The sequence below is a fragment of the Rhinoraja longicauda genome, chromosome 5 (assembly GCF_053455715.1).
Source record: "Rhinoraja longicauda isolate Sanriku21f chromosome 5, sRhiLon1.1, whole genome shotgun sequence".
NCBI classification, from domain to species: domain Eukaryota; kingdom Metazoa; phylum Chordata; class Chondrichthyes; order Rajiformes; family Arhynchobatidae; genus Rhinoraja; species Rhinoraja longicauda.
In genome coordinates, this window is record NC_135957.1 from 17350357 (window position 1) to 17369828 (window position 19472).

Below are 19472 nucleotides of genomic sequence, written 5' to 3' on the forward strand. Positions count from 1 at the left end.
GGTCACCTGGGAGTATCCCTGGAACCACATGGATTTGCACTGTCTGGTCACCTGGGAGTATCCCTGGAACCACATGGATTTCTCTTGGGTGCTCTGTTTTGCTCCCATATCCCAAAGATGTACAAATGATTAGGTAAATTGGCCAATGTACGTTATCCGGAGTGTAGACACAAAGTGCTGGAGTAACTCGTGTGTTAGGTTCAGGTTGGAACAGATGAGCATGCAAGAGAGAAAGGGTAATAAGGAAATAGCTGGGGGGGGGGGGGGTGGGATTGATGGGAATGCTCTGAGAGATGGCTTAGGTTTGATATGACGCAGAAGGATGCCGTTTGTCCTAACTGTTATGAGAAACATAAGGGAAAAGAAAGGGTCATCAATCAAAGAGATTAGATGAATTTAATATATTGTCATATACACCAGGGTGCAGTAAGGTTTGTTGTTCGTGTGAAGCTCAGAGTAAACAGTATATACAGCAGTAATTAATATAATGACAGATGTTAAATAGCAGAAGTAGTGCACATTGTGGTGCAAAATCCAACTTTAGTTTAGAGATACAGCGTGGAAACAGGCCTTTCAGCCCACCGTGCTCGTGCCGACCCACAATCACCCGTACACTAGTTCTATCCTTCACACGAAGGACAATGTGCAGAGGCCAATAAACCTACAATCCTGCATGCCTTTGGTATGTGGGAGGAAACCGGAGCACTCGGACAAAACCCATGTGGGTTTCAAGCTGATACAATCACAGTTATAATGCGGGTAAAGTTAAGGGATTAACCAATATTCAATGCAGAGTGCCGAAGGGCACTTTGAAAGCTGCAACGGGTTTCAAAAGAAGATGCAGTCAGCGAAACACTGGACTACACGAGTGTTAAACTAGAAAAACAGCTTGAAACAGAGACGAGTTAAATGATTCTACAACCAATAGTTGTACCATTCTACAACCATCATGAATGGCAATGGATAATTTAAGTTAACTGGAGGTAAAGTGTTCAAGAACATCTCTTTCGTGAATGAAGACAGAGCCCAGCATTAGAGTGTTAAGAACAGGCAGACACATTTACAACCAGGTTTAGATGCGCTAAACTGAAAACCTATCTCATCTTCGTGCTGAGAACATGCTCTTATGGAAGCCAGTCTTCAGCCAGTTTGAATCTCTCCACATGATAACAAGTAATGTTTGTGAGAACTTGGTATGGGAGAAGCTGCAGGGTCAGACAGTTAAGCAGTAGCACCGAAGACATGCACTCCAGATTTAACAGTGCCCCTCCAGCCAAGCAATTCCAATACAGTTTCAACACCGGCATCTACGCAACACTCTACACTATGACAAAATAATATTTGCACCATCACAGGAGTGCCAGACAACAATGTTACCAAGAGGAACTCTAACCCTCTATCTTGGATATTCACTAGCTATGTCTTCACCAGGTTCTCCACCACCAACGGAGATGGGTTCACCCTTGTCCACAACCGTAATTGAACCAGCCACATGAATATCATGGCTACAAGTGGAGGTCAGGCCTAGGTGTCCTATTTCTTTATTTAAAAAAATATATATATATTTTTTAAATTTCAGATACAGCGCGGAAACAGGCCTTTTCGGCCCACCAAGTCCGCGCTGCCCAGCGATCCCCACACACTAACACTATCCTACACACACTAGGGACAATTTTTACATTTACCCAGTCAATTAACCTACATACCTGTACGTCTTTGGAGTGTGGGAGGAAACCGAAGATCTCGGAGAAAACCCACGCAGGTCACGGGGAGAACATACAAACTCCTTACAGTACAGCGCCCGTAGTCAGGATCGAACCTGTCTCCGGCGCTGCATTCGCTGTAAAGCAGCAACTCTACCGCTGCGCTACCGTGCCGCCTGTGGTGAATGACTCCTCTTCTGACACCTGAATGACTTTCCAACATCTACAAGGCACAAGTCAGGATGGAATACTCAAATGACTGCAGATGCGGGAATATGAATCAAAAATCAAACTGCTGGAGGATCTCAGTGGGTCAGGCAGCGGGACTGCAGTGGTTTAAGCAAGTGGCTCAAGACCACCTTCAGAGGGGCAATTAGGGAATGGGCTGACCTGGTTATTGACACGTTGCAATTAAATGAAGGAAATAATCCATACACAGCAAAGTTCCACAATGCATAATGCGATAATGAAATGTATTAACATAGAAACAAAGAAAAATAGGTGCAGGAGTAGGCCATTCGGCCCTTCGAGCCAGCACCACCATTCAATATGATCATGGTTGATCATCTAAAATCAGTATCCCGTTCCTGCTTTTTCCACATATCCCTTGATATCCACATAGCCCTAAGAGCTAAATCTAACTCTCTCTTGAAAACTGTGTTGGTGCTCCTGGGTGAGACATCGCCATTGACCAGGTCACCAAAACAAAGGTCTCCTGCTTTTCATCAACCTGGGATTGATGGGACTGATCACATTTATTTCCGCAGTGTGAAGGCATCAGATTAGATTTATTGCACATCTCAGGAGTGTGGTGTGATCCCATGACTTTCTGATTCAGAGCTGAGAGCGCTTCCCAATGAACCATGTCTGCCAGTGCAACACCTCGTCAAAATACAAAGCATTGACTTCAATCAGCTATAGTCAGAAAAACAAGCTTTGCATTTTCCTTGATATAAAAGATTCATTATCATTTAAATATAAAAATAAGATATCTCAATTGCTCTTGTTAATTAACAGTTGTCCCTTTTGAGCTGATAAGCACATTTGATGCTGCAGAAGCTATTTGCTCTGAAGCATTGTTGCCTCCTTTTTAAACCCTGAGAATTAATTTTTAAAGTTTTACCTTATTTTCATTTAAATTGCATACAAAATGTTTGCATGATTATCATGAAAGCAAATGAAAACACAGAATATTTTGTTGTCATGATCAAGATTAATAAATGCTGATTGATTACAAGTTGGTATTCAGGCTCAAAACTGCTCTGTTGGTCAGAAAATTACTTACACAGAAACATGGACTCCAAAATATACAACCACTTAAAAGATCGTGTCACTCCATCTTAGCTCTCTGACCACCTTTATAAAATATATCAAACAATCTAACAAATGAGAGACAATTCACAAAATGCTGAATGGTTGGGTGAAAATAAGGTTCTTGTTCCTAATGGAAAAGTCTTTGGAACAAACTCCCTGAGAAGAGGTGTAAACAGCTGAGGAATTCACACCTGTACATTGAGAAATAATGCCTGTTTCTGAATTTAGTTGTTTGCATAATCACAAATTCTAAGGACCAGACACTTAGTTACGTAAAATGGAACTGGAGGACAAAATTAATGATGAATTTATTCAAAACAGCCATCAAATTCAGCGGATTAAAAAAGTAATCTTCTAGTTGTGAATCGCCAAAACTTGCTGATAAACTAATCTATCAGCAATATTCTCTGTTACTTTTAACAACTTGCTGCTTTGATTGACTGATATCTTTGCTTTCATCGGTCAGGATATATGTGTGCAGAACTTGGGACGTCTTGTTACAGCTGTACAAGATGTGTTGGGAAGGCCAATTTAGAGTATCATGTATTTTTCTGGTCTCCCTTCTACAGGAAGGATGTTCCCGCGTTGACTTGCTTCCAAACTCCTAGTTTAAAATGCTTCTTAAAGCAAATCTATCAGTCACTCTATGGATGTATGAGATTTGCTGTCACTTTTTTGTTCAATCACAATCATGAAGGGCCTTCTGACACTCTGAAGTGTTTAAGAGGCAAAATAAATGCAGTTTGTTGATTGTTTTTATAGGTCTCATAGGGGCTCGTGTTCAATACCTTATTGTGCATCTGTAATTAATGTGAACACCCTCAGCTGGCTGCCAGCAGTGCAAACTGGTCCCTTTCTAGCTGGCTTCTAATCAAGAGAGCTGTAAATGCTGCTGTGCTCACAAGACTAAAATAGACAATTCAGCACAGCAGACAAAACAAACTCAGTGTAGAAACAGTGCCGAAAACGATGGTAGGTGAATGTGCGGTAATTAGGCCCATGACAGAAAGTCAGCACTGCCGTGCCCTGACTGAACATCACCATCAATGACGTGAACTGTTAGACTGGCCCAGGGAGGGCACTAATTACACAACCCGTCTCCCATGTTCCTGTCATCGGGATGCTTATCTTTAAGAGAAGCACCAATTCTAGACAAGATATCTGGACAAGTCTGGGGGTGCTGTCTATTTTGAACCTCTGCACACCACCAGCATATGGCGTTCCCCACCATTAAGAGGGGTTTCTGTGGGTCGAAATGTTCTGGCCTCAATTAAACCAAGTGATTTATTGAAGCTTGGCACAGCTCTTTGCAAAGACAAATATTAATCATCAGAATTGCCAACACCTCCTACCTGCAGTACAGGCAGTTCCTGGTGAAAATAACAAAAGAGCACATGAAATAGTTGATCAATTTTGTTCAGCTGCACCTGAAAACTAGAATTCTAAAGTTTTGTTTCAAGAGGGAATGCATAAACATGGAGGTTAGGTGTATCTCATTGAGTTATTGAGCCATACAGGTTGGAAACTGGTAGACACAAAATGCAGGAGTAATTCAGCGGGTCAGGCAGCATCTCTGGAGAGCAGGAATGGGTGGCGTTTTGGGTCGAGACCCTTCTTCACACTGGTCCTTTGGCCCAACCTGTCCTTCCCAACCATAGTGCCCATCAAAGCCAGTCCCAATTGGCTGAATTTGCCCCATATCTTTTAAATCCTTTAAATCTTTTAAATGTATTTTAAATGTTGTAATTGTACCTGCCTTTACCACTTCCTCTGGCAGCTTGTTCCATATACTCATTGCCCTCTGAGTGAAAATGTGCCTCGTAGATTTCCTTTAATCTTCCCTGGTCCCATTTAGCTTTTGAATCCTCTAACCCAGATGTAGGAATGTGAATATCTACCCTCTCTATGCCCTTCCTGATTTTATAAACCTCTATATGGCCACTGCTCATCCTCCTTCCTTCCTGTAAAAACAGTCTCAACCGGCATAGTGGCGCAGTGGTAGATTTGCTGCCTTACAGCGCCGAAGACCCAGGAATGAACCTGACTATGGGTGCTTGCCTGAATAGAGTTTGTACATTCTCCCCATGAACTGCGTGGGTTTCCTCTGGGATCACCGGTTTCCTCCCATACTCCAAAGACATATAGGTTTATAGGTTAATTGGCTTGGTATAATTGTAAATTGTCCCTAGTGTGTGTAGGTTAGTGTTAATGTGCGAGGATTGCTGGTCGGTGCAGACTCGTTGGGCCAAAGGGCTTGTTTCCGCGATGCATCTCTAAACTAAACTAAACTATGTTACTGTCTGAAGAAGGGTTCCGACCCAAAATGTCACTCATCCTTTTTTCTCCGGAGATTCTGCCTGACCCGCTTAGTTACTCCAGAACTTTGTGTGGATCGTCAACCTATCCAATCTCTCCTTTTAACTCAAGCCCTCCAACCCAGGCATTATCTTTGTGAATCTTTTATGCACCCACTCTCTAGGTTAATCACATCCTTCTGAAAGTGTGGCGATCAGAACTGCACACAATACTCCAAGCATGATCTCACCAACATCTTGGACTGGATCCTGGAAAAAGGGAGATCCATTTTCTCTGTGGCCATCAAACTGTACAATCCTCCCATTTCCGTCGTGGGGTAGACTGACTCCCCATCCTCCCCCCATCGTTGCATATCCCTCATCCTGCACTTTTCCACTAGATAATTTAATTTCATGTTTGTGCAATATTACATATGTGCTGTGCAATAACTGGTCACTCAAATTTCATCATGATTTTCATGCACATGACACTTTCAAGGCCTTGTAGCTGTATCTTTTGACTGATGACAGACCAATTTCCCTCTGGGATAAATAAAGTGGGTATTGTATGGTATCTTGCCCCACCTTTTGCAATCAATGGCACAGCCGATGCAGCCAAGTGTGCCGTACACCTTATTCACCACCCTGTCTACTTGTGTTGCACTTTCAGGGAACTATGCACTTGTATCCCTGGGTTTCTCTGTGCAATAACACTACCCTGCGCCCTGTCATTCACTGTGTATATTCTGCTTTGGTTTACTTTCCCCAAAAACATCACTTTCCACCTCTCCTGAATTTGTTCTGCCTGGGACAGATTTGTGTCCCAGGGTTAACATGTAGGTAAATGTTGGTGTAGTTGAGAAACTGAGAAAGGGAAGCATTGGGGTTGTAGTGAGACACTATTTCATCGCACGAAAATCACGTAATATAAAGGCAAGCAGAAGTCTACTTTAGCTTGAGAAAAGGTTGTGGAAACAGATGGGCACTGAGATGAACGATACAAATGTAAGTTTGTAGTTATATTCATCCACTTGCCATTCTTTTGTACTACAATTGTAACTTCTGTAGTTGTATTAAAAGTGTATAAAATACTGGTACTGTGTGTGCAGCAGGGTGCATTGGGCAGGCAGGAAGAGGAGAGCTCCTACTGTGACCAAGGAAGCACAATAAATGGAAGGGAAGAAAGGAAAAAATTAACATTCACATCCTCCACAGCCAAAAGAATACTTCTTTGTAAGTTGTTGTGACTGTTCTAATGAAGGGAATCTGCAGCCTATTCGTTCATATCAGGCCCCCATAGATATTCAGTGATATCAAACAAGCAAGCTGTTATATTAATGATGTTGTCTTGGGGGTAGAAAAATTGACCAGAATGAAGAGATCTCCAATGCTCCTCTTTAAAATAGTGCCGTGGGACCTTTCTGCCACAATCAGAGAGAGCGGAGGGCTGACTGATTTAAAGGCTCACCCAGAAGCACGTCTCTGATCATGCAGTGCCTCTACACAACCAAAGAGCACGACTCCAAATGGACATGTTTCCACTTCATTCAATATCGCAACACCTGCTGTCTGTCCACAGTTCTGAGACATGGAAGGACAATCTTTGGACGAGGGTAAAAACATTTAAGCTGTCCCTAGCAAGGTAGCACATTCTATTGCATCACCTTGTTTAGTTTAATGACATTGTTTCTGAAGAGAAAGCTTAGCTAGAGTTTCAGAATAAATTCAACGTTCCTTGTAGGGAACAAAGATAGAAACATGTTTATAGTTTAGTTTAGTTTAGAGCTACAGCGCGGAAACGGGCCCTCTGGCCCACCAAGCTCGTTCCGACCAACGATCCCCGCACAGTAACACTATCCTACACACACTAGGGATAATTTACATGTATACCAAGCCAATTAGCCTACAAACCTGTGCATATTTGGAGTGTGGGAGGAAACGAAGATCTGGGATAAAACCCATGCAGGTCACGGGGAGAACCTACAAGATCTGTACAGACAGCACCCGTAGTTACGATCTAACCCTGGTTTCTGGTGCTGTAAGGCAGTCGCTCTATCGCTGCACCACTGTCCTGCCCTAATAATGAAAGACCTGATTAGAAGCTCGCAAATCTGCGCTTAGGGCACAATTCCCTGCTTGAGACACTCTCTTTTTTACTAGAATGTAAACTTTTGATGGCTCACCATTCCATCAGCTTCTGAACAGCTGATTAATGCGCAATATAATACATCCTCCACTCTCAAACTCCTGAACGACTCATCAATCTGCTGTAAGAGACACCTTTCCAATCTCTGATTGCTGGATACCTGATCAATAGACATTAAGCAACCTAGAAAGATTGAATAGGTAAGCCAGAGATAAATAACTCTTCTGCAGATCAGCAACGAGGCCTCCACCAGGCTTGTCCTTCCTATGTCAGCATTTTATGAAATGCTCTCATCTGGCCTGAACATCATACTGGACCTTTGGCAGTGAGTCCGGGGTAAAAATAATGTAATGAGGACACAGCTTCCAGTTATCAGTTCTAAGTATGTTAATGCCCAGGGATTGCAGGTCGTTGCAGAATTGGTGGGCTTTAGGGCCTATTGCCATGCTGTATCTCTAAACTAAACTAAACTACTGCAGGTAGGTATGGTTGCCTCATTTGTTGCAGAGTTCCACATGGAAGGGAACATTACATGATCATTGGTGAACATGCCCACTCATGACGCCATGCCAGAGGGAAGAGCACTGATCAAGCAGTTTACGACGGGCGAGTCTGGGTCATAACAGTATAACAGAACTTTATTGTCATTCGGTATAAATACCGAACGAAATTTCAGCAGTCACAAGACACATGAATAACTCATGATGTGAGGTCCTATGGTAGGATAATTAATCTCCAACGAACACAGCCATTGTCTGAGGTAGAAGTACAATTATTGTCTATGTTGGTAGCACTCAAGTTCAACTTCAACTCCAGAAACCGGAGCAGAGATACTCAGGCTGATCAGGATGCGAACTGATGCTAACAATAATAATATTAATAATACTACTACTAATAATAATAATCATAACTGCAAATATTACTCTGCTGATCAAGATGGGAGTGAAGCAAAAGAGATGAAGCTATAGGCCAGTTAGCCTGACTTCAGCAGTGGATAAGATTTCAGAGTCCATTATAAAGGATGAGGTTTACGAGTACTTAGAAGCACATGATAAAATAGGCCGAACGTGGTTTTGTGAAAGTGCGATCTTGCCTGACGAACCAGTTAGAATTCTTTGAGGAAGTTAATAGCAGGATCGACAAAGGAAAATCTGAGGACGTTGTTTACCTGTATTTTAATATGGCCTTGGATATGGTGCCGCAAGTGAGGCTGCGAAAGAATATGAGAGAAGATGCAGGATCAGTTCATTCCAAAGAGGAAGAAAGATTCTAAGGGGAGTAAGAGGCGACCGTGGCTGACAAGGGAAGACAAGGACAGCATAAAAATAAAAGAGAAGAAGTATAACATAGCAAAGATGAGCGGGAAGCCAGAGGATTGGGAAACTTTTAAAGAGCAATAGACAATAGACAATAGACAATAGACAATAGGTGCAGGAGTAGGCCATTCAGCCCTTCGAGCCAGCACCGCCATTCAATGCGATCATGGCTGATCACTATCAATCAGTACCCCGTTCCTGCCTTCTCCCCATACCCCCTCACTCCGCTATCCTTAAGAGCTCTATCCAGCTCTCTCTTGAAAGCATCCAACGAACTGGCCTCCACTGCCTTCTGAGGCAGAGAATTCCACACCTTCACCACCCTCTGACTGAAAAAGTTCTTCCTCATCTCCGTTCTAAATGGCCTACCCCTTATTCTCAAACTGTGGCCCCTTGTTCTGGACTCCCCCAACATTGGGAACATGTTATCTGCCTCTAATGTGTCCAATCCCCTAATTATCTTATATGTTTCAATAAGATCCCCCCTCATCCTTCTAAATTCCAGTGTATACAAGCCCAATCGCTCCAGCCTTTCAACATACGACAGTCCCGCCATTCCGGGAATTAATCTAGTGAACCTACGCTGCACGCCCTCCATAGCAAGAATATCCTTCCTCAAATTTGGAGACCAAAACTGCACACAGTACTCCAGGTGCGGTCTCACCAGGGCCCGGTACAACTGTAGAAGGACCTCTTTGCTCCTATACTCAACTCCTCTTGTTACGAAGGCCAACATTCCATTGGCTTTCTTCACTGCCTGCTGAACCTGCATGCTTCCTTTCATTGACTGATGCACTAGGACACCCAGATCTCGTTGAACTCCCCCTCCTCCTAACTTGACACCATTCAGATAATAATCTGCCTTTCTATTCTTACTTCCAAAGTGAATAACCTCACACTTATCTACATTAAACTGCATCTGCCATGTATCCGCCCACTCACACAACCTGTCCAGGTCACCCTGCAGCCTTATTGCATCTTCCTCACAATTCACACTACCTCCCAACTTAGTATCATCTGCAAATTTGCTAATGGTACTTTTAATCCCTTCGTCTAAGTCATTAATGTATATCGTAAATAGCTGGGGTCCCAGCACCGAACCTTGCGGTACCCCACTGGTCACTGCCTGCCATTCCGAAAGGGACCCATTTATCCCCACTCTTTGCTTTCTGTCTGTTAACCAATTTTCTATCCATGTCAGTACCCTACCCCCAATACCATGTGCCCTAATTTTGCCCACTAATCTCCTATGTGGGACCTTGTCGAAGGCTTTCTGAAAGTCGAGGTACACCACATCCACTGACTCTCCCTTGTCAATTTTCCTAGTTACATCCTCAAAAAATTCCAGTAGATTTGTCAAGCATGATTTCCCCTTCGTAAATCCATGCTGACTCGGAACGATCCCGTTACTGCTATCCAAATGTTCAGCAATTTCGTCTTTTATAATTGACTCCAGCATTTTCCCCACCACTGATGTCAGACTAACTGGTCTATAATTACCCGTTTTCTCTCTCCCTCCTTTCTTAAAAAGTGGGATAACATTTGCTATTCTCCAATCCACAGGAACTGATCCTGAATCTATAGAACATTGAAAAATGATCTCCAATGCTTCCACTATTTCTAGAGCCACCTCCTTAAGTACTCTGGGATGCAGACCATCAGGCCCTGGGGATTTATCAGCCTTCAGTCCCATCAGTCTACCCAAAACCATTTCCTAGCAACAGAAGATAACTAAAATGGCAATACAGGGAGAAAAGATGAGGTACGAAGGTAAGATAGCCAAGAATATAAAGGAGATAGTAAGACCTTCTTTAGGTTTGTGAAGAAGAAAAAATTAGTTAAGACAAATGTGGGTCCCTTGAAGACAGAACCAGGTGAATATATTATGAGGAAATGGTAGACAAGTTGAACAGGTACTTTGGATCTGTCTTCACTAAGGAAGACACAAACAATCTCCCAGATCTACTAGTGGACAGAGGTCTTAGGGTGACGGAGGAACTGAAGGAAATTCACATTAGGCAGGAAATGGTGTTGGTAGACAAATGGGACTGAAGGCTGATAAATCCCCAGGGCCTGATGGTCTGCATCCCAGGGTACTTACGGAGGTGGCTCGAGAAATCATGGACGCATTTTTGATCATTTTTCAATATTCTCTAGATTCAGGATCAGTTCCTGTGGATTGGAGGGTAGCTGACATTATCCCACTTTTTAAGAAAGGAGGGAGAGAGAAAACAGTGATTTACAGACCAGTTAGCTGACATCGGTGGTGGAGAAGATGCTGGAGTCAATTGTAAAAGATGAAATAGCGGCATATTTGGATAGCAGTAACAGGATCAGTCCGAGTCAGCATGGATTTACGAAGGTGAAATCATGCTTGACTAATCTTCTGGAATTTTTTGAGGATCTAACGAGGAAAATGGACAAGGGAGAGCCAGTGGATGTAGTGCACCTGGACTTTCAGAAAGCGTTTGACAAGGTCCCACATAGGAAATTAGTGGACAAAATTAGAGCACATGGTATTGGGGGTAGGGTACTGACATGAATAGAAAATTGTTTGGCAGCCAGGAAACAAAGAGTAGGGATTAACGGGTCCGTTTCAGAATGGCAGGCAGTGGGTTTTTTCTGAGATCTTCGGTTTCCCCCCACACTCCAAATATGTACAGGTATGTAGGTAAATTGGCTGGTAAATGTAAAAAATTGTCCCTAGTGTGTAGAGTGCGGGGATTGCTGGTCGGCACAGACGTAATGGGCCAAAGGGCCTGTTTCCGCGCTGTATCTCTAAACTTGTGGGGTACTGCAAGACTCGGTGCTGGGACTATTATTTACAATATACATTAATGTTTTAGATGAAGGGATTAAAAGTAACATTAGCAAATTTGCAGATGACACAAAGCTGGGTGGCAGTGTGAACTGTGAGGAGGATGCTATGAGAATGCAAGGTGACTTTGACAGGTTGGGTGAGTGGGCAGATGCAGTTTAATGTGGATAAATGTGAGGTTATCCACTTTGGTGGCAAGAACAAGAAGGCAGATTATTATCTGAATGGTGTCAAGTTAGGAAAAGGGGAAGTACAACGAGATCTGGGTGTCCTTGTACATCAGTCATTGAAAGTAAGCATGCAGGTACAGCAGGCAGTGAAGAAAGCTAATGGCATGTTGGCCTTCATAACAAAAGGAGTTGAGTATAGGAGCAAATAGGTCCTTCTGCAGTTGTACAGGGCCCTGGTGAGACCAAACCTGGATTATAGTGTGCAGTTTTGGTCTCCAAATTTGAGGAAGGACATTCTTGCCATTGAGGGAGTACAGCGTAGGTTCACGAGGTTAATTCCTGGGATGGCGGGACTGTCATATGTTGGGTGACTGGGCTTGGTATACATTGGAATTTAGGATGAGAGGGGATCTTATTGAAACAAATAAGATTATTAAAGGATTGGATACCTGGAGGCAGGAAACATGTTCCCGATGTTGGGGGTGTCCAGAACCAGGGGCCACAGTTTAAGAATAAAGGGTAGGCCATGTAGAACGGAGATGAGGAAAAACCTTTTCACCCAGAGTTGTGAATCTGTGGAATTCTCTGCCTCAGAAGGCAGTGGACGCCAATTCTCTGGATGCTTTCAAAGGAGAGTTTGATAGAGCTCTTAAAGATAGTGGAGTCAAGGGATATGGGGAGAAGGCAGGAACAGGGTACTGTGGTATTGTGGATGATTAGCCATGATCACAGTGAATGGCGGTGCTGGCTCGAAGGGTCAAATGGCCTACTCCTGCACCTATTGTCTATTGTCTATGAGAGCCCATGGTATTAGAGGGAAGATACTAGCATGGATATCATTTTGGCTGGATGGCAGAAAACAAAGAGTAAAAATAAAGGGGGCTTTTTCTAGTTGGCTGCCAGTGACTAGTGGAATTCCACAGAGGTCAGTATTGAAGCTGCTATTTTTCATATTGTATATCAATGATTTGGATGAGGGGATTGAGGGCTTTGTGGCCAGGTTTGCAGATGATACAAACCTGGATGGTGGGGCAGGTAGTGTGGAAGATGCAGGGACTCTGCAGAAGGACCTGGACAGGTTGGGAGAGTTGGCGAATAAGTGGCAGATGGAATACAGTGTAGCAAAATGTGGAGTCGAATTTTGGTAGTAAGAATAAAGTTATAGACTATTTTCTAAATGGGGAGCGAATTCAAAATTCAGCAGTGCATAGGGACTTGGGAGTGCTGGTGCAGGATTCCCAAGGAAGTAAGGAAGGACAAATGTAATATTTACATTTATTTCAGGAGGACTATAATATAAAAACATTGATGTAATGCTGAGGCTTTATAAGACACTGGTCAGACTGCATTTGGAGTATTGTGATCAGTAATAAGGCCTCAGCATTATTCAATGTTTATATATTCTCATCCTCTCGAATTAAAACAGTAATAGTAATAGGAGTATTGTGAGATCTTGGGCCCAATATCTGAGGAAGGATGTGCTTGCTCTGGAGAGAGTTCAGAGGAGGTTTACGAGAATGATCCCAGGGATGATTGGGTAAAAATATAATGAGCATTTGATGGCACTGGGCCTGTACTCACTGGAGTTTAGAAGGTATCACAAAATGCTGGAGTAACTCAGCAGGTCAGGCAGCATCTCGGAGAGAGGGAATGGGTGACATTTCGGGTCGAGACCCTTCTTCAGACTGATGTCAGGGGGGCGGGACAAAGAAAGGATAGAGGTGGAGACAGGAAGACAGTGGGAGAACTGGGAAGGAGGAGGGGAAGAGAGGGACAGAGGAACTATCTGTAGTTAGAGAAGTCAATGTTGATACCGCTGGGCTGTAAGCTGCCCAAGCGAAATATGAGGTGCTGTTTCTCCAATTTCCGGTGGGCCTCACTATGGCACTGGAGGAGGCCCATGACAGAAAGGTCAGACTGGGAGTGGAAGGGGGAGTTGAACTGCTCAGCCACCGGGAGATCAGGTTGGTTAAGCGGACTGAGCGAAGCTGTTGAGCGAAACGATCGCCAATCCTGCGTTTGGTCTCGCCGATGTAGAGAAGTTGACATCTGGAACAGCGGATACAATAGATGAGGTTGGAGGAGGTGCAGGTGAACCTCTGTCTCACCTGGAAAGACTGTTTGGGTCCTTGGATGGAGTCGAGAGGGAAGGTAAAGGGACAGGTGTTGCATCTTCTGCGATTGCTGGGGAAAGTGCCTGGGGTGGGGGTGGTTTGGGTAGGAAGGGATGAGTGGACTAGGTAGTTACGGAGGGAACGGTCTCTGCGGAACGCAGAAAGGGGAGGAGATGGGAAGATGTGGCCAGTAGTGGGATCCCGTTGGAGGTGACGGAAATGTTGGAGGATGATTTGTTGGATATGCTGGCTGATGGGTTGGATGGTGAGGACAAGGGGGATTCTGTCCTTGTTACGAATGTGGGGAGGGGGAGTAAGAGCGGAGCTGCAGGATATAGAGGAAGCCCTAGTGAGAGCCTAATCTATAATGGAAGAGGGGAAGCCCCGTTTCCTAATGAAATGAGGACATCTCTGATGCCCTAGTGTGAAACACCTCATCCTGGGCGCAGATGCGGTGTAGATGGAGGAATTGGGAGTAGGGGATAGACTTTTTGCAGGAGACAGGGTGGGAAGAAGTGTAGTCCAGTTAGCTGTGGGAGTCAGTGGGTTTCTAGTAGATGTCAGTCACTAGTCTGTCTCCTGTGATGGAGATGGTGAGATCCAGAAACGGTAGGGAGATATCAGAGATGGTCCAAGTATATTTAAGAGCAGGATGGAAATTGGTGGTGAAATGTATGAAGTCAGTGAGTTCTGCATGGGTACAAGAGGTAGCACCAATACAGTTGTCAATGTAGCGGAGGTAGAGTTCGGGGATTGGGACGGTATACATCTGGAACAGAGATTGTTCGACGTACCCGACATAGAGGCAGGCATAGCTAGGGCCCATGCTAGTGCCCATAGTTACGCCTCTGGTTTGGAGGAAGTGGGAGTAGTCAAAGGAGAAGTTGTTAACGATAAGAACCAGCTCTGCTAGGTGGAGGAGAGTGTTAGTAGATGGAAGTAGATGGAAGATAGTAGAAGAATGAGGGGGGACCTCATTGAAAATTACCAAATAGTGAAAGGCCTGGATAGAATTGATGTGGAGAGGATGTTTACACTAGTGGGAGAATTTCGAACCTGAGGGCATAGTGTCAGAATAAAAGGACATGCCTTTAAGAAGGAGATGAGGAGGAATTTCTTTAGACATTGGTTCGTGAATCTGTGGAATTCATTGCCACAGACAGCTTTGGAGTACAAGTAATCTGGTATTTTTAAAGTGGAGTTTGACAGATCCTTGATTAGTAAATGGTTTTGGGGAGACGGCAGGAGAATGGGGTTGTGAGGGAAAGATAGATCAGCCATGACTGAATGGTGGAGTAGACTCGATGGGCCGAATGGCCTACTTCTGCTCCTATGATTTATAAATTTATGAATAATCCAGTCATTAAATTAATCCCCATTTGCTCCACAAGAGATCAATACCAGTTCAAAGATCAGGGTAGCTCTGCTGGGTATTCTGAACAATTGGTGCAATTCCAACGAGAAGATGGTTTTCCTCGATTCCGGGATATTTCTCGTCCTGGTCTTGGTCGGACTTGGGAATTAGCTCGTTTTGTTGATGGCATGCCACATGTGTCTGAGTAGTGACAGTGCTTGTTAGTTTTTTTTTTCATGGGGGCACCCAGCAGGTTTGCATTTCAAGCACAAAACATGTCCATAATTTCAGAGTTCAATGACTTCTGATCGGCAAAAGAGATTACCTGCCCCTGTACCATGAGCTATGGGATGTTAACTTTTCACAGTCTAAAGCCTCTAAAACAGCTCTAAAACACAGGGGAGTCTTTGAGCTCTTCCATTTCATGCTTGTTCGACATTCCCTGTGTTATTTGTTCTGCCATTGCCAGTTTGTGACTTCATTTGCTGAGACCCTGAAGGATTGCTCTGCCTGAACTCACCCACCTCTTTATTCTCCATTCAAAATGTTCTTCTTTGACTACGTTTTTTATCACCTGCATGAGCATTTCCTTCTGTTATTCGGTATCAATTTTTGTTTGATAACCGCTTCGGTAAATAATCCTGCATCATTTCACTGGGTTAAAGACATCACATTAATGCAAGTGGTCATGAAATGCTATGCATTCTGTTTCTGTAACTACACATTTTGGATGGAAAATATCTTTTGCATCTAATTTATTTTTGTTTTAAATTTGACACGGTGGTAACAATTCACCACTTCCAGCATGCTGCTTTACTTTGGAAGTGTTTTATAATAATGCGATTTAACAAGGTCTGTTGGAATAACATGATGCATTTATAGTCAGGCAACCAACACATCAGTGCTGAGTTTCAGTTTAGTTTATTGTCACGTACACCAAGGTACAGTGAAAAGCTTTCTGTTGCTTGCTAACCAGTCAGCGGAAAGACTATACATGTGTGTAGATACATGATAAGGGAATAACGTTTAATGCGAAGTAAAGTTCGGGTAAGGATAGTCCAAGGGACATCAAAGAGGTAGATAGTAGTTCAGCACTGCTCTCTGGATGATTCAGTTGCCTGATAACAGCTGGGAAGAAACTGTCCCTGAATCTTATGGTGTGCATTTTCACACTTCTATACCTTTTGCCTGATGGGAGAAGGGGGAAGAGTGAGTGGCCAGGGTGCGACTCGTCCTTGATTATGCTGCTGGCCTTGCCGAGGCAGCGTGAGGTATAAATGGAGTCAATGGAAGGGAGGTTGGTTTGTGTGATGGTCTGGACTGCGTCCACAATTCACTGCGATTTCTTGCGATCCTGGATGGAGCGGTTCCAAAACCAAGCTGTGATGCATCCTGATTCAGTGCTGAATGCACTGAATCATGATCACATCAGCAAGTTATCCACAAAATCAATTAGTGACATTCCTAGATTTATAGCATCACCACAGAATGCATTCCGCATCCTCCTACGCAGCGAATGCTAGTTGGGGCAGCGAATACACTAAACCTCATGAATTGTGATGGAAAAATGTTCTATGTTCTATTGAACTGTTTCTCAAGTCACTTTCTATTAAGGATGTGTTCAAAACTGGAAGTATGGATTGGTACATTGGAGAGGTGAATATTACATTCCTACTTCTCTCCTTATTTTGGGGGTGGGACCTCTTCATTTCCTCTACATCATGTGGATATTCACATGTATGGCTTGTTATTTTCATTAACCTGCTCAGCGCACCTTCACTTTCTAATCACACCATTCTGCTTTACATTTTCCTCTTACCTTCTTCACTGTAAGTTGTCTGCCTCTCACAATCCTCCATGCGTCTTGAAATATGTCTTGATGCTTCTTTCTAATTAAGTCCAAGCCATTGCTCACAACACTCATTAACCTCACTGCTAAATCACTGGTCACATTCCAGTCGGGGTGTACTTCATCTTGTTCAGACCATCCTACCAGAACACTGCCCCCAGACCTCCTCAGATCTGAAGGCCAGGCCCAGCCACACATTAACCTGCCTTGTTAGTATTCATTAGTGTGTGGCACTGCCAGATTATTAACGCTGAAGTCTTGTTCTTTAATTCCTTGCAGTTTCTGAAACCGTGCATGGTCCATAACTCTTTCTGTCTACACAGTGTTGCTCCCCGTTCATCAAAGCCCTCTCTCCTGCTGGAAGATTCTTGTACTGCCCAACTGGTATTCCTGTCCACTCTTTTAGCTAAGCACTTACCATCCTCCTGCACTCTGTGTGACAGAGGGGTGACCACAGCATTTAGGTACTTACTTGTGAAACTGATGTAGCACTCTGGTACCATTGGGTGCACCAGATCATGACCCTTGCAAGTTTCCAACAACATGTGTTCATGGTATGCCTTTAACACCATGAAATATTCCCCGGTGGTTCACTCAAGTGTCACCCAATAGAACATCACACCAAGCCACAATCTTTTTATTCATTCGTGGCAAGTGGATGTTTCAGGTTATTATTCATCAGCAATTGCCCCTCAAATGAGGAGGCAGTTAAGTGCCAGCTGCTTTGATAAATCCAGAGGCACATATGGACTGGACTAAATAAGGATGGCAGATTTATTTTCGCAAAGTGAACCAGATAGGCTTTTATGACAATATTATATTTTGATTCTTACTGTTACTGAGACTTGCTTTTTGATTTATTCCATGTTTATTTCATTTACTCGAATGCCCATCTGCCTTGATGGAATATTAACTCATCTATCCAGACCAACAATACATCCTTAATACACACAAAATGCTGGAGAAACTCAGCAGGTCAGGAAGGATCTCTGGAGGATTGGAATGAGTGACAATTCGGGTCGAGACTCTTCACACCAGTCTGATGAAAGGTCTCCACCTAAAATGCCACCTATTCCTTCCCTCCAGGGATGCTGCTTGACCCGCTGAGTTACTCCAGCATTTGTGTCGATCTTGGTGTTAACCAGCATCTGCAATTCCTTCTTATACAATGAAATAGCCTCTATTAGCCTCTAAAATTCAGCAGCGGTTCCCCTTGGCTCCACGATGGGGTGGCCAGTATTTTTATCTGTGGTGATTCTGCCAAGCTTCTGTGTGAGTTAGGGAAGGAAGTGAAAAGCACCTCCTGGTGCAAGTTCATGAGCTTCTGAATCCTTGCTCTTGGTACATTTTGTCACAGTCCACATGTGTGTGGATCAGAAATTTACATTTTCCTTTTACCTTCCTCGTGATAAATTGTCTGCCTCTTACAATCCTCCACGTATCTTGAAATGTGTCCCGATGCTTCTTTCTAAATGTCCAAGCCGTTGCTCACAACACTCTTGGCCAGCAGAGCTTGAAGACACTCATGAAGACCAGTATGATTTCCGAACTCTCAGGTCTAATACATTAGAGGGATGATCTATTAAGAGCTATTAATCTCTATTCACTGTAGACATTCTAAATATGGGAATGTGCCATTTTGACCAATTTCCCTCCTGGGATAAATAACGTTTAATCGTATCGTATCGTATCATGCCCTGCTGACATTCCAAAGGGCACATTCCGATATTGGGAATGTCTATAGGGCATAGAAATTAATTATCTGGATAGGATATCAGGAAACATATCTTTATAGTACTCATCTCAAACCAATGGGAAAAGTGTGCCTCCATATGTTTATATATGAGGGAAATTAGATTGTCCCATTGATGTGACAATGACTGTAATGCAACACAAACTGATCATCTCATCCGGAGTACCTTGAGATTTAGACAGGAGAGCAAATAGAAAATATTCCAATGGAAAGAAGGGTAATTCGGCCTGTGAAAGCTGTCTCTTCCAGTATATTCATTGCAGAGCACAGCACTCAAGGTTTTGGAGCAAAAACTCACAGTTGTGCAGAGATTTCACAACACTACACTGCATTCTGGTCCATGCGCCATAATGAGGCTACTTGGCCCATCACACCCATGCTACCTCTGCAAAGGAGATATCTAATTAGCTCCCTGTAATTGCACCTTCCCACTTAGCCTTGATGGTTTCCTTTTAAATATATATTGAGCATCTGTTTAATCTTACAATTGAATCTGCACTCTCATTTTCAGTTTCTCACAATTCACTCCGCAAAATACTCTTGTCATCTCTGCTCTGATCCTCAGGGCGAGTACCTTAATTCTAGGACCTCTGGTTGTCCACCCTTCTACCACCAAAAATGATTCTCATACTTATTATTTC

At 43.5% G+C, this 19472-nt stretch overlaps 1 protein-coding gene across 11 annotated transcripts in view; it reads right to left on the reverse strand.

Moving 5' to 3' along the window:
* adgrb3 (adhesion G protein-coupled receptor B3) overlaps positions 1-19472 on the reverse strand; it is a 590910-nt gene that overhangs the window by 248525 nt on the left and 322913 nt on the right. The window lies entirely within an intron of this gene.